The sequence below is a fragment of the Arachis ipaensis genome, chromosome B5, assembly GCF_059453495.1.
Source record: "Arachis ipaensis isolate K30076 ecotype BB chromosome B5, ASM5945349v1, whole genome shotgun sequence".
NCBI lineage: Eukaryota > Viridiplantae > Streptophyta > Magnoliopsida > Fabales > Fabaceae > Arachis > Arachis ipaensis.
The window spans coordinates 19410874-19423034 of record NC_142440.1 but is presented as its reverse complement, the minus strand read 5'-3'; the positions used below and the strand labels follow the sequence as shown (position 1 = coordinate 19423034).

At 37.2% G+C, this 12161-nt stretch overlaps 1 non-coding gene across 1 annotated transcript; it reads left to right on the top strand.

Annotated features, from left to right (window-relative positions):
- The first annotated feature begins 5277 nt into the window (after positions 1–5277).
- LOC148563523 (small nucleolar RNA R71) lies at positions 5278–5385 on the top strand. Its single transcript, XR_015885579.1, has one exon. It is a non-coding gene; the product is annotated as a small nucleolar RNA R71 (small nucleolar RNA).
- The last annotated feature ends 6776 nt before the right edge of the window (positions 5386–12161 follow it).

Below are 12161 nucleotides of genomic sequence, written 5' to 3'. Positions count from 1 at the left end.
ACTATTATATATTCCTGGAAAGCCCTGGATGTCTACTTTCCAACGCAATTGAAAGCGCGCCATTTTGAGTTCTGTAGCTCCAGAAAATTCACTTTGAGTGCAGGAAGGTCAGAATCCAACAGCATCAGCAGTCCTTCTTCAACCTCTAAATCTGATTTTTGCTGAAGTCCCTCAATTTCAGCCAGAAAATACCTGAAATCACAGAAAAACACACAAACTCATAGTAAAGTCCAGAAATGTGAATTTAACATAAAAACTAATGAAAACATCCCTAAAAGTAACTAGATTCTACTAAAAACATACTAAAAACAATGCCAAAAAGCGTATAAATTATCCGCTCATCACAACACCAAACTTAAATTGTTGCTTGTCCCCAAGCAACTGAAAATCAAATAGGATAAAAAGAAGAGAATATACTATAAATTCCAAACTATCAATGAAACATAGCTCCAATCAGATGAGCGGGACTTGTAGCTTTTTTGCCTCTTGAATAGTTTTGGCATCTCGCTTTATTCATTGAAGTTCAGAATGATTGGCATCTATAGGAACTCAGAGTTCAGATAATGTTATTGATTCTCCTAATTCATTATGATGATTCTTGAACACAGCTATTTTATGAGTCTTGGCCTTGGCCCTAAGCACTTTATTTTCCAGTATTACCACCGGATACATAAATGCCACAGACACATAATTGGGTGAACCTTTTCAGATTGTGACTCAGCTTTGCTAAAGTCCCCAATTAGAGGTGTCCAGGTTTCTTAAGCACACTCTTTTTTTGCTTTAGACCTTGACTTTAACCGCTCAGTCTCAAGTTTTCACTTGACACCTACACGCCACAAGCACATGGTTAGGGACAGCTTGGTTTAGCCGCTTAGGCCAGGATTTTATTCATTTAGGCCCTCCTATCCACTGATGCTCAAAGCCTTGGGATCCTTTTTATTTACCCTTGCCTTTTGGTTTTAAGGGTTATTGGATTTTTGCTCTTGCCTCTTGGTTTTAAGAGCTTTTGGCTTTTTCTGCTTGCTTTTTCTCTCTTTTTTTTGAGCTATTTTTTTTTCTGCAAGCTTTGTTCTTTGCTGCTTTTTCTTGCTTCAAGAATAATTTTTATGATTTTTCAGATTATCAAATAACATGTCTCCTTATCATCATTCTTTCAAGAGCCAACATATTTAACATTCTTAAACAACAACTTCAAAAGACATATGCACTGTTCAAGCATTCATTCAGAAAACAAGAAGCATTGTCACCACTTCAATATAATTAAACTAAGTTCAAGGATAAATTCGAAACTCATGTACTTCTTGTTCTTTTGAATTAAAACAGTTTTCATTTAAGAGAGGTGATGGATTCATAGGACATTCATAACTTTAAGACAAAGTTACTAAATACTAAGGATCATGTAATGAAGACACAAACATGGATAAGCACTTAACATAGAGAAAACGAAAAACAGAGAATGTAAGAACAAGGAGTGAGTCCACCTTAGTGATGGTGGCGTTTCCTTCTTGAGGAACCAATGATGTCCTTGAGCTCTTCTATGTCTCTTCCTTGTCTTTGTTGCTCCTCCCTCATTGCTTTTTGATCTTCTCTTATTTCATGAAGGATGATGGAGTGCTCTTGATGTTCCACCCTTAATTGTCCCATGTTGGAACTTAATTCTCCTAGGGAGGTGTTGATTTGCTCCCAATAGTTTTGTGGAGAAAAATGCATTTGAGGCATCTCCGGGATCTCATGGTGATGAGCTTCATGCGTCTCTTGAGATCCATGAATGGGCTCTCTTGCTTGCTCTATCCTTTTCTTAGTGATGGGCTTCTCTTCCTCAATGGGAATGTCTCCTTCTATGAAAGCTCCAGCTGAGTAACATAGATGGCAAATAAGATGAGGAAAAGCTAGCCTTGCCCCAGGAGAGGGCTTTTCGGCTATTTTGTAGAGTTCAAGGGAGATGACTTCATGAACTTCTACTTCTTCTCCAATCATGATGCTATGGATCATGATGGCCCGATCTACAGTAACTTCAGATCGGTTGCTAGTGGGGATGATGGAGCGTTGGATAAACTCTAACCATCCTCTAGCTACAGGCTTGAGGTCCAGTCTTCTTAGTTGAACCGGCTTGCCTTTGGAGTCAATCTTCCATTGAGCTCCTTCCACACATATGTCCATGAGGACTTGGTCCAACCTTTGATTAAAGTTGACCCTTCTAGTGTAGGGGCGTGCATCTCCTTGCATCATAGGCAAGTTAAACGCCAACCTTACATTTTTCGGACTAAAATCTAAGTATTTCCCCTGAACCATTGTAATATAATTCTTTGGGTTTGGGTTCTTACTTTGATCATGGTTCCTAGTGATCCATGCATTGGCATAGAACTCTTGAACCATTAGGATGCCGACTTGTTGGATGGAATTTGTTAGAACTTCCCAACCTCTTCTTTGGATTTCATGTCGGATCTCCGGATACTCATTCTTCTTGAGCTTGAAAGGGACCTCGGGGATCACCTTCTTCTTGGCCACAACATCATAGAAGTGGTCTTGATGAGCTTTGGAGATGAATCTTTCCATCTCCCATGACTCGGAGGTGGAAGCTTTTGTCTTCCCTTTCCCTTTTCTAGAGGATTCTCCGGTCTTGGGTGCCATCAATGGTAATGGAAAAATAAAAAGCTTATGCTTTTACCACACCAAACTTAGAATATTGCTCGCCCTTAAGCAAGAGAAGAAAGAGGAGATGAAGAAGAAGAAGAAGAAATGGAAGTGAGGGGGGAGGGGTGTATTCGGCCAAGAAGAGAAGAGAGGGTTGTGTTGTGTGAAAATGAGGAAGAATGGAAGGCTATATATAGGGAAGGGGGGGTAAGGTTCGGCCATATAGGGTGGGAAATTGATTTTGAAGGTAGGTGGAGTTTATGAGGTAGGTTTATGGGGAAGAGTGGATGGATGTGAGTGGTGAAGTGGTGATAGGGAAGAGAGATTGAGGTGATTGGTGAAGAGTTTTGGGGAAGAGTGTTTATGGGATTGTGTGAAAGAGGGGTGAGAAGAAGTGAGTGGAGGTAGGTGGGGATCCTGTGGGGTCCACAGATCCTGAGGTGTTCAAGGATTTACAACCTTGCACCAAATTAGGCATGCAAAATGCCCTTGCACACAACTCTGGGCGTTCAGCACCAGATTGGTGCTTGTTCTGGGCGTTGAACGCCCATTTGTTGCCCATTTCTGGCGTTGAACGCCAGAACCATGCTTGTTCTGGGCGTTCAGCGCCAGCTCTTCTCCAGGGTGTAATTCTGGCGTTCAAACGCCCAGATGCTACCCATTTTGGGCGTTCAGTGCCAGAACCATGCTCTGTTCTGGCGTTGAACGCCAGCCAGATGCTTCTTACTGGCGTTTAAACGCCAGTAAGGTCTTCCTTCAGGGTGTGATTTTTCTTCTGCTGTTTTTGATTCCGTTTTCAATTTTTATATTTATTTTGTGACTCCACATGATCATGAACCTAATAAAACATGAAAGAACAAGAAAAATAAAATTAGATAAATAAAAATTGGGTTGCCTCCCAACAAGCGCTTCTTTAATGTCAATAGCTTGACAGTGGGCTCTCATGGAGTCTCACAGATGTTCAGAGCATTGTTGAAACTTCCCAACACCAAACTTAGAGTTTGGATATGGGAGTTCAACACCAAACTTAGAGTTTGGTTGTGGCCTCCCAACACCAAACTTAGAGTTTGACTGTGGGGGCTCTGGTTGACTCTGTTTTGAGAGAAGCTTTTTATGCTTCCTCTCCATGTTTACATAAGGATAACCTTGAGTTGTAAACACAAGGGAGTCCCCATTCAATTGAAGGACTAATTCACCTCTGTCAACATCAATCACAGCTCTTGCTGTGGCTAGGAAGGGTCTTCCAAGGATAATGGATTCATCCTCATTCTTCCCAGTATCTAGGACTATGAAATCAGCAGGGATGTAAAGGCCTTCAACCTTTACTAACACGTCCTCTACTTGTCCATAAGCCTGTTTTTTTGAATTGTCTGCCATCTCTAATGAGATTTTAGCAGCTTGTACCCCATAGATTCCCAGTTTCTCTATTACAGAGAGGGGCATGAGGTTTATCCCTGACCCAAGGTCACATAGAGCCTTCTCAAAGGTCATGGTGCCTATGGTACAAGGTATTAAGAACTTTCCAGGATCTTGTTTCTTCTGAGGCAATGTCAGTTGATCCAGATCACTCAGTTCATTAGTGAACAAGGGAGGTTCATCTTCCCAAGTCTCAATACCAAATAATTTGGCATTCAGCTTCATGATTGCACCAAGAAACTTGGCAGTTTGCTCTTCAGTAACATCCTCATTATCTTCAGAAGAGGAATACTCATCAGAGCTCATGAATGGCATAAGGAGGTTCAATAGAATCTCTATGGTCTCTAGATGAGTCTCAGATTCCTTTGGTTCCTCAGAAGAAAACTCCTTATTGATCACTGGACGTCCCAGGAGGTCTTCCTCACTGGGATTCACGTCCTCAACCTCCCTTACAGGTTCGGCCATGGTGGTTATGTCAATGGCCTTGCACTCTCCTTTTGGATTTTCTTCTGTATTGCTTGGGAGAGTACTATGAGGGATTTCAGTGATCCTTTTACTCAACTGGCCCACTTGTGCTTCCAAATTTCTAATGGAGGACCTTGTTTCATTCATGAAACTCACAGTGGCCTTTGATAGATCAGAGACTAAATTTGCTAAATTAGAAGTATTTTGTTCAGAGTTCTCTGTTTGTTGCTGAGTGGATGATGGAAAAGGCTTGCTATTGCTAAACCTGTTTCTTCCACCATTATTAAAGCCTTGTTGAGGCTTTTGTTGATCCTTCCATGAGAAATTTGGATGATTTCTCCATGACGAGTTATATGTGTTTCCATAAGGTTCACCCATATAATTTACCTCTGCTATAGCAGGGTTTTCAAGATCATAAGCTTCTTCTTCAGAAGATGCCTCTTGAGTACTGTTGGATGCAGCTTGCATTCCATTCAGACTCTGAGAAATCATATTGACTTGCTGAGTCAATATTTTATTCTGAGCCAATATAGCATTCATAGTATCAATTTCAAGAACTCCCTTCTTCATAGGCGTCCCATTATTCACAGGATTCCTTTCAAAAGTGTACATGAACTGGTTATTAGCAACCATGTCAATGAGTTCTTGAGCTTCTGCAGGCATTTTCTTTAGGTGAATGGATCCACCTGCAGAAGTGTCCAATGACATCTTAGCTAATTCAGACAGACCATCATAGAATATATCTAGGATGGTCCATTCTGAAAGCATGTCAGAAGGACACTTTTTGGTCAGTCCTTTGTATCTCTCCCAAGCTTCATAGAGGGATTCACTTTCTTTCTGTCTGAAGGTCTGAACATCTACTCTAAGCTTACTCAGCTTTTGAGGAGGAAAGAACTTGGCTAAGAAAGCATTGACCAGCTTATCCCAAGAGTTCAGGCTATCTTTAGGTTGAGAGTCCAACCATACTCTAGCTCTGTCTCTTACAGCAAAAGGGAAAAGCATGAGCCTGTAGACTTCAGGATCTACTCCATTAGTCTTAACAGTATCACAGATCTGCAAGAATTCAGTTAAGAACTGAAAAGGATCTTCAGATGGAAGTCCATGAAACTTGCAGTTTTCATCAGGAATGGCAGAGGTTTCAACTCAAAATTGTTTGCTCCAATGGCAGGAATGGAGATGCTTCTTCCATGTAAATTGGAATTAGGTGCAGTAAAGTCACCAAGCATCCTCCTTGCATTATTATTATTTTTGGCTGCCATCTCCTCTTCTTGTTCAAAAATTTCTGAAAGGTGCTTGCTGGATTGTTGTAATTTAGCTTCTCTTAGTTTCCTCTTCAGAGTCCTTTCAGGTTCTGGATCTGCTTCAACAAGAATATTCTTGTCCTTGCTCCTGCTCATATGAAAAAGAGGGACAGAAAAATAATAATAATAGGGGTCCTTTTTACCACAGTATAGAGGTCCCTGTGTGAGTAGAAGAAAAGAAGAAGAGAAAATCTGAACTCAGAGAAAGAGAGGCTTCGGATTTTTGGTGAGATGAAGTGTTAATAGATGAATAAATAAACAGAAGGAGATGAGAGAGAGAGAATTTTCGAAAATAATTTTTGAAAAAGAGTTAGTGATTTTCGAAAATAGTTTTTGAAAAAGGTTAGTAATTTTTCGAAAATTAGAATTGAAAATTAAAATAATTAGTTAATTAAAAAGAAATTTTGAAAAAGAGGGAAGATATTTTTGAAAATTAGAGAGAGAGAGAGAGAGTTAGTTAGGTGGTTTTGAAAAAGATAAGAAACAAACAAAAAGTTAGTTAGTTAGTTGAAACAAATTTGAAAATCAATTTTGAAAAGATAAGAAGATAAGAAGTTAGAGAAGATATTTTAAAATCAAATTTTGAAAAAGATAAGATAGAGAGATATTTTTGAAAAGATATGATTGAAATTAGTTTTGAAAAAGATTTGATTTTTAAAATCACAATTAATGACTTGATTCACAAGAAATAACAAGATGTGATTCTAGAACTTAAAGTTTGAATCTTTCTTAACAAGTAAGTAACAAACTTGAAATTTTTGAATCAAAACATTAATTGATAATGTTATTTTCGAAAATTATGTGATAAAGATAAGAAAAAGATTTTTGAAAAATATTTTAAAAATTTTCGAAAATAACTAAGAAAAATGTAAAAGATTTGATTTTTGAAAAAGATTTTGAAAAAGGATTTTTAAATTGAAAATTTGATTTGACTCATAAAAACAACTAGATTTTAAAAATTTTTGAAAAAGTCAAATCTAATTTTCGAAATTTTTAGAGAGAAAAAGGGGAAGATATTTTTTTTTATTTTTTGAATTTTCAATGATGAGAGAGAAAAACATGAAAGAGACTCAATGCATGAAAATTTTGGATCAAAGTATTGAATGCATGCAAGAATGCTATGAATATCAAGATGAACACCAAGAACACTTTGAATGTCAAGATGAACATCAAGAACTTATTTTTGAAAAATTTTTAATGCAAAGAAAACATGCAAGACACCAAACTTAAAAATTTTTCATGTATAGACACTATGAATGCAAGAATGCATATGAAAAACAAGAAAAGACACAAAACATGAAAACATCAAGATCAAACAAGAAGACTTACCAAGAACAACTTGAAGATCATGAAGAACACTATGAATGCATGAATTTTTTTCGAAAAATGCAAGATGAACATGCAATTGACACCAAACTTAAAATCTGACTCAAGACTCAAACAAGAAACATGAAATATTTTTTATTTTTATGATTTTATGATTTTTTTTTGTATTTTATTTTAATTTTTTCAAAAATCATTTTGAAAAAGAAAAAATAAGGATTCCAAAATTTTTAATATGAATTCCAGGAATCTCATGCTCTTTAGTCTAAAGCTCCAATCAAAGGGTCAGGCATGGCTTAATAACCAGCCAAGCTTTAGTATGTAACTCAGACATGACACGCCTGACATTCCCTATCGAAAAGAATTAGACATGGCTTTACAGCCAGCCAGGCTTCATCATGCTTCATGAAACACTAGAATTCATTCTTAAAAATTCTGAAGAAAAATATATTTTTGAAAACATTTTTATTTTAAAAAATTTTTCGAAAACAAAAGAGAAATTTTTGAAAGATTTTTAAAAAATTTTTGAAAATAAAACAAAAAGAAAATTACCTAATCTGAGCAACAAGATGAACCGTCAGTTGTCCAAACTCGAACAATCCCCAGCAACGGCGCCAAAAACTTGGTGCACGAAATTGTGATCTCAGGAAACGGCGCCAAAAACTCTGTACGCACGTCTTAATAAATCGTTTTTCATTCACAACTTCGATACAACTAACCAGCAAGTGCACTGGGTCGTCCAAGTAATAAACCTTACGTGAGTAAGGGTCGATCCCACGGAGATTGTTGGTATGAAGCAAGCTATGGTCACCTTGTAAATCTCAGTCAGGCGGATATAAAATAGTTATGAAGTTTTCGAAAATATATAATAATTAAACATAAAATAAAGATAGAAATACTTATGTATATCATTGGTGAGAATTTCAGATAAAGGTATAGAGATGCATTCGTCCATCTGAACTTCTGCTTTCCTGTTGTCTTCATCCAATCAGTCATACTCCTTTCTATGGCTGGCTTTATGTAAGGACATCACCATTGTCAATGGCTACTTTTAATCCTCTCTGGAAAATGGTCCGATGCGCTGTCATTGCATGGCTAATCGTCTGGAGGCATCACCGTGGTCAATGGCTGCATCCTATCCTCTTGTGAAAATGGTCCAAATGCTCTGTCACAGCACGGCTAATCATCTGAGGTTCTCGATCATACTAGAATAGGATTCACCCTCCTTTTGCGTCTGTCACTACGCCCAGCACTCGCGAGTTTGAAGTTCGTCACAGTCATTCAATCCCGGAATCCTACTCGAAATACCACAGACAAGGTTTAGACTTTCCGGATTCTCATGAATGCCGCCATCAATCTAGCTTATACCACGAAGATTCTGATTAAGAAATCCAAGAGATACTCATTCAATCTAAGGTGGAACGGAAGTGGTTGTCAGGCACGCGTTCGTGGGGGAATGATGATGATTGTCACGTTCATCACATTCAGGTTGAAGTGCGAATGAGTATCTTAGAAGCGGAATAAGTTGAATTGAATAGAAAAACAGTAGTACTTTGCATTAATCTTTGAGGAACAGCAGAGCTCCATACCTTAATATATGGAGTGCAGAAACTCTACCATTGAAAATACATAAGTGAAAGGTTCAGGCATGGCCGAATGGCCAGCCCCCATGATCTAAGAACCAGACGTCCCAAGATGTCTAATACAATAGTAAAAAGTCCTATTTATAATAAACTAGCTACTAAGGTTTACAGAAGTAAGTAATTGATGCATAAATCCACTTCCGGGGCCCACTTGGTGTGTGCTTGGGCTGAGCTTGAATGTTACACGTGCAGAGGCTCTTTCTGGAGTTGAACGCCAGGTTGTAACGTATTTCTGGCGTTCAACTCTGGTTTGTGACATGTTTCTGGCGTTTAACTCCAGACAGCAGCGTAGAACTGGCGTTCAACGCCCTTTTACATCGTCTAAACTCACCCAAAGTATGGACTATTATATATTGCTGGAAAGCCCTATATGTCTACTTTCCAACGCAATTGGAAGCGCGCCATTTGGAGTTCTGTAGCTCCAGAAAATCCACTTTGAATGCAGGGAGGTCAGAATCCAACAGCATCAACAGTCCTTCTTCAACCTCTGAATATGATTTTTGCTCAAGTCCCTCAATTTCAGCCAGAAAATACCTGAAATCACAGAAAAACACACAAACTCATAGTAAAGTTCAGAAATGTGAATTTAACATAAAAACTAATGAAAACATCCCTAAAAGTAACTAGATTCTACTAAAAACATACTAAAAACAATGCCAAAAAGCGTATAAATTATCCGCTCATCAATTATACATATATAGCTACAACAAAATGTACACATATATGACCCTGACATTATATTTGTGACCCATAAAAGTCCCCGGCGTTTAATGATTATCCCCATAATGGTCCTTAAACTTTACAATCGAGCCCCATAAAAGTCTCTAACCTTTATCAAATATATACACAATGATTCAGGAAATTAAGTATATAAAAGTTTATAGGACACCCTGATTAATCAGACAACCAATTCCTATTTGTCACATCTAGCAGTATAACATATATGCATATAAGCATATGAGCATATAGATTCAAATAGATAAGCATATGAGCATATAACAGATAAGCATTTAACCATCAATGTCTAATAGATTCAAAGCAAGGCAATAATTACAAGTGCTCCATACCTTTTACATATCTGATATGAAGCACTAGTCATGATCTTTATAGTAACCCAAGTCCTGATAAAGTAGCTCAAGAAACCATCTCCATGTCTCTGTATTCTCCACTCTGACAATAGCCCAAGCTATTACATAGATATGGTGATTTGCATCTAACCCCTTGGCTGACAAAATCTGGTCATCAAACCTTGTCTTCAGGAATGCACCATCCAGCCCTATCAAAGGACGACAACTAGCCTTGAACCCGTTTTTACGGCCGCTTAAGTATACATACATCCTATCAAAGGTAACTTCACCGTATGGCTGTGGGTAGGGGTGTTCGCGGTGCGGTTTGGTTCGGTTTTTGAGGGAAAAGTCATCCGATCCGATCGTCTAATTAAAGTACGGTTCGGTTTTTTTGTAAAGGTCATCCGAACCAAACCAAAACAATTAAAATCGGTTTGGTTTGGTTCGGTTTGTTCGGTTTTTTCAATCAAATAAAAAAAAATTCTACCATACTATTATGCAAAGTCATAACATTGAAATCGACAAACTGATATACACAATAACTAACAAAGTCTTGATCTAATGAAATTTAACGACAACAAAATTCAAATACGACAATTAAAGAAGTTCAATAGTTCAATAGTCAACACAACTGAAAATAAAAATAAATTGTCATTAAACTGATAGCAAAGTTATGGTGCCTTCTCCAACAAAATAGCTAAACTTCTTAATGCAAACCAACCTGAAATAAAAAAAAAACAGTTACATAATAAGAACAACAACAACAAGCAAGCAAGGCAGCAATAAACCAGCAAGGCAGCAATTCAATAAACCAGCAAGGCAGCAATCCAACAATTCAATAAACCAGCAATTCAATAACCAGCAACAAAAGAAATTACCAAATAATTCATCAAATCAGCAATAAATAGCAACCAGTAAGGCAGCAAGCCAGCAACAAAACCAACAAAAAAACTCATCAAATCAATAATGCACCCACCAGTAAACAGCAAGTAGCAACAAATCAACAATGCACCAGTAAACAGCAAATGCTTCAAATTACCTGAATTGGTGGCTCGGGTTCCATATTGACTTGGAAGGAAGTCTAACAGAAGACTAACAGAAGTGTCATTACATTATGCAAGAAAATAACACATCTAAAGGTATATTACAAACAATAAAATTCTTTCTTTCTATTTTTAATACCATTATATCAATATATTTAGAATGTTGAAGACATCTTTTATAGTACAAAGAACCTCATAACTTGCAATTGAAATGCACTTTCTCACAAAAAATGCAGGCAATACATAAATACATTGTGCCCACCTAGTTCTCTTGAAACTAAAAGCCGCAACTGAGACATATGTAGAAAGACTAATTACCTTAGACAATTGCACCTTCTGTTCATCAATTATATTGATTCCAAATTCTCTTCTTATATCCTTCCAAAGACCAGTACCAGATAATGAAAAATAAATACTAGGAATCAACAACAATGAACAATGAACAACAATGAACAAATAATTAAGAAAACAAAAGCAGAAACACAACAAAATAAAAAATTACTAGCATTTAGCAATAATGAACAATGAACAACAATCAGCAACAATGAACAAATAATGAACAACAATGAACAACAATCAGCAATAATGAACAAATAGATTCAACAGAAATTGAATATAAATAAATCACAAAATCAACTCAAAACAAGCAAAAATAAATTAAACCCAGCAGCTCAGAATCACAGAATCAGAATTACTAATAAATTAAATCACAAAATCAACTCAAAATAAACAACTTAAATTAACAAAATCATTAAACAAACACAGTAATCATTAGTATTATTAACAAAATTTCAAAACAAGCAAAATAAGTGCAGAAAACCAAAAATCAATTCAGAAACACATAATCACAGAATCAAAATCACAGAATCAGAGAATCACAGAACTTGAACTAAGCAAAACAAGCAAATTTGAACCCAGCAACTCAGAAGCACAGAATCAGAGTTATTAACAAGAAATTAACAAAACCCTAAACAAATCCAGCAACTCAGAATCATAGAAATTATAATTAACAAAATCAAACCCTAACTATTTCATAATTATAAACCCAATATGTCTAATTGCTTCAGATACATAGAAGGAGAGAAAATCAAACCTGAAGTCAAGTGGATGGGAAGGAGGAAGAGCATTGGAAGAAGGCCAACCGGTGGCTGCTGTGTTGTGGGTGGCCAGGCCAGAAACACAGCAGTACTGCTATGGGTGGCCGCAAACGGTGCTGCAAGTGGCCAGATCGGTCCTATTGGTGGTGCTGGGGTGCCGCTGGATGGTGCT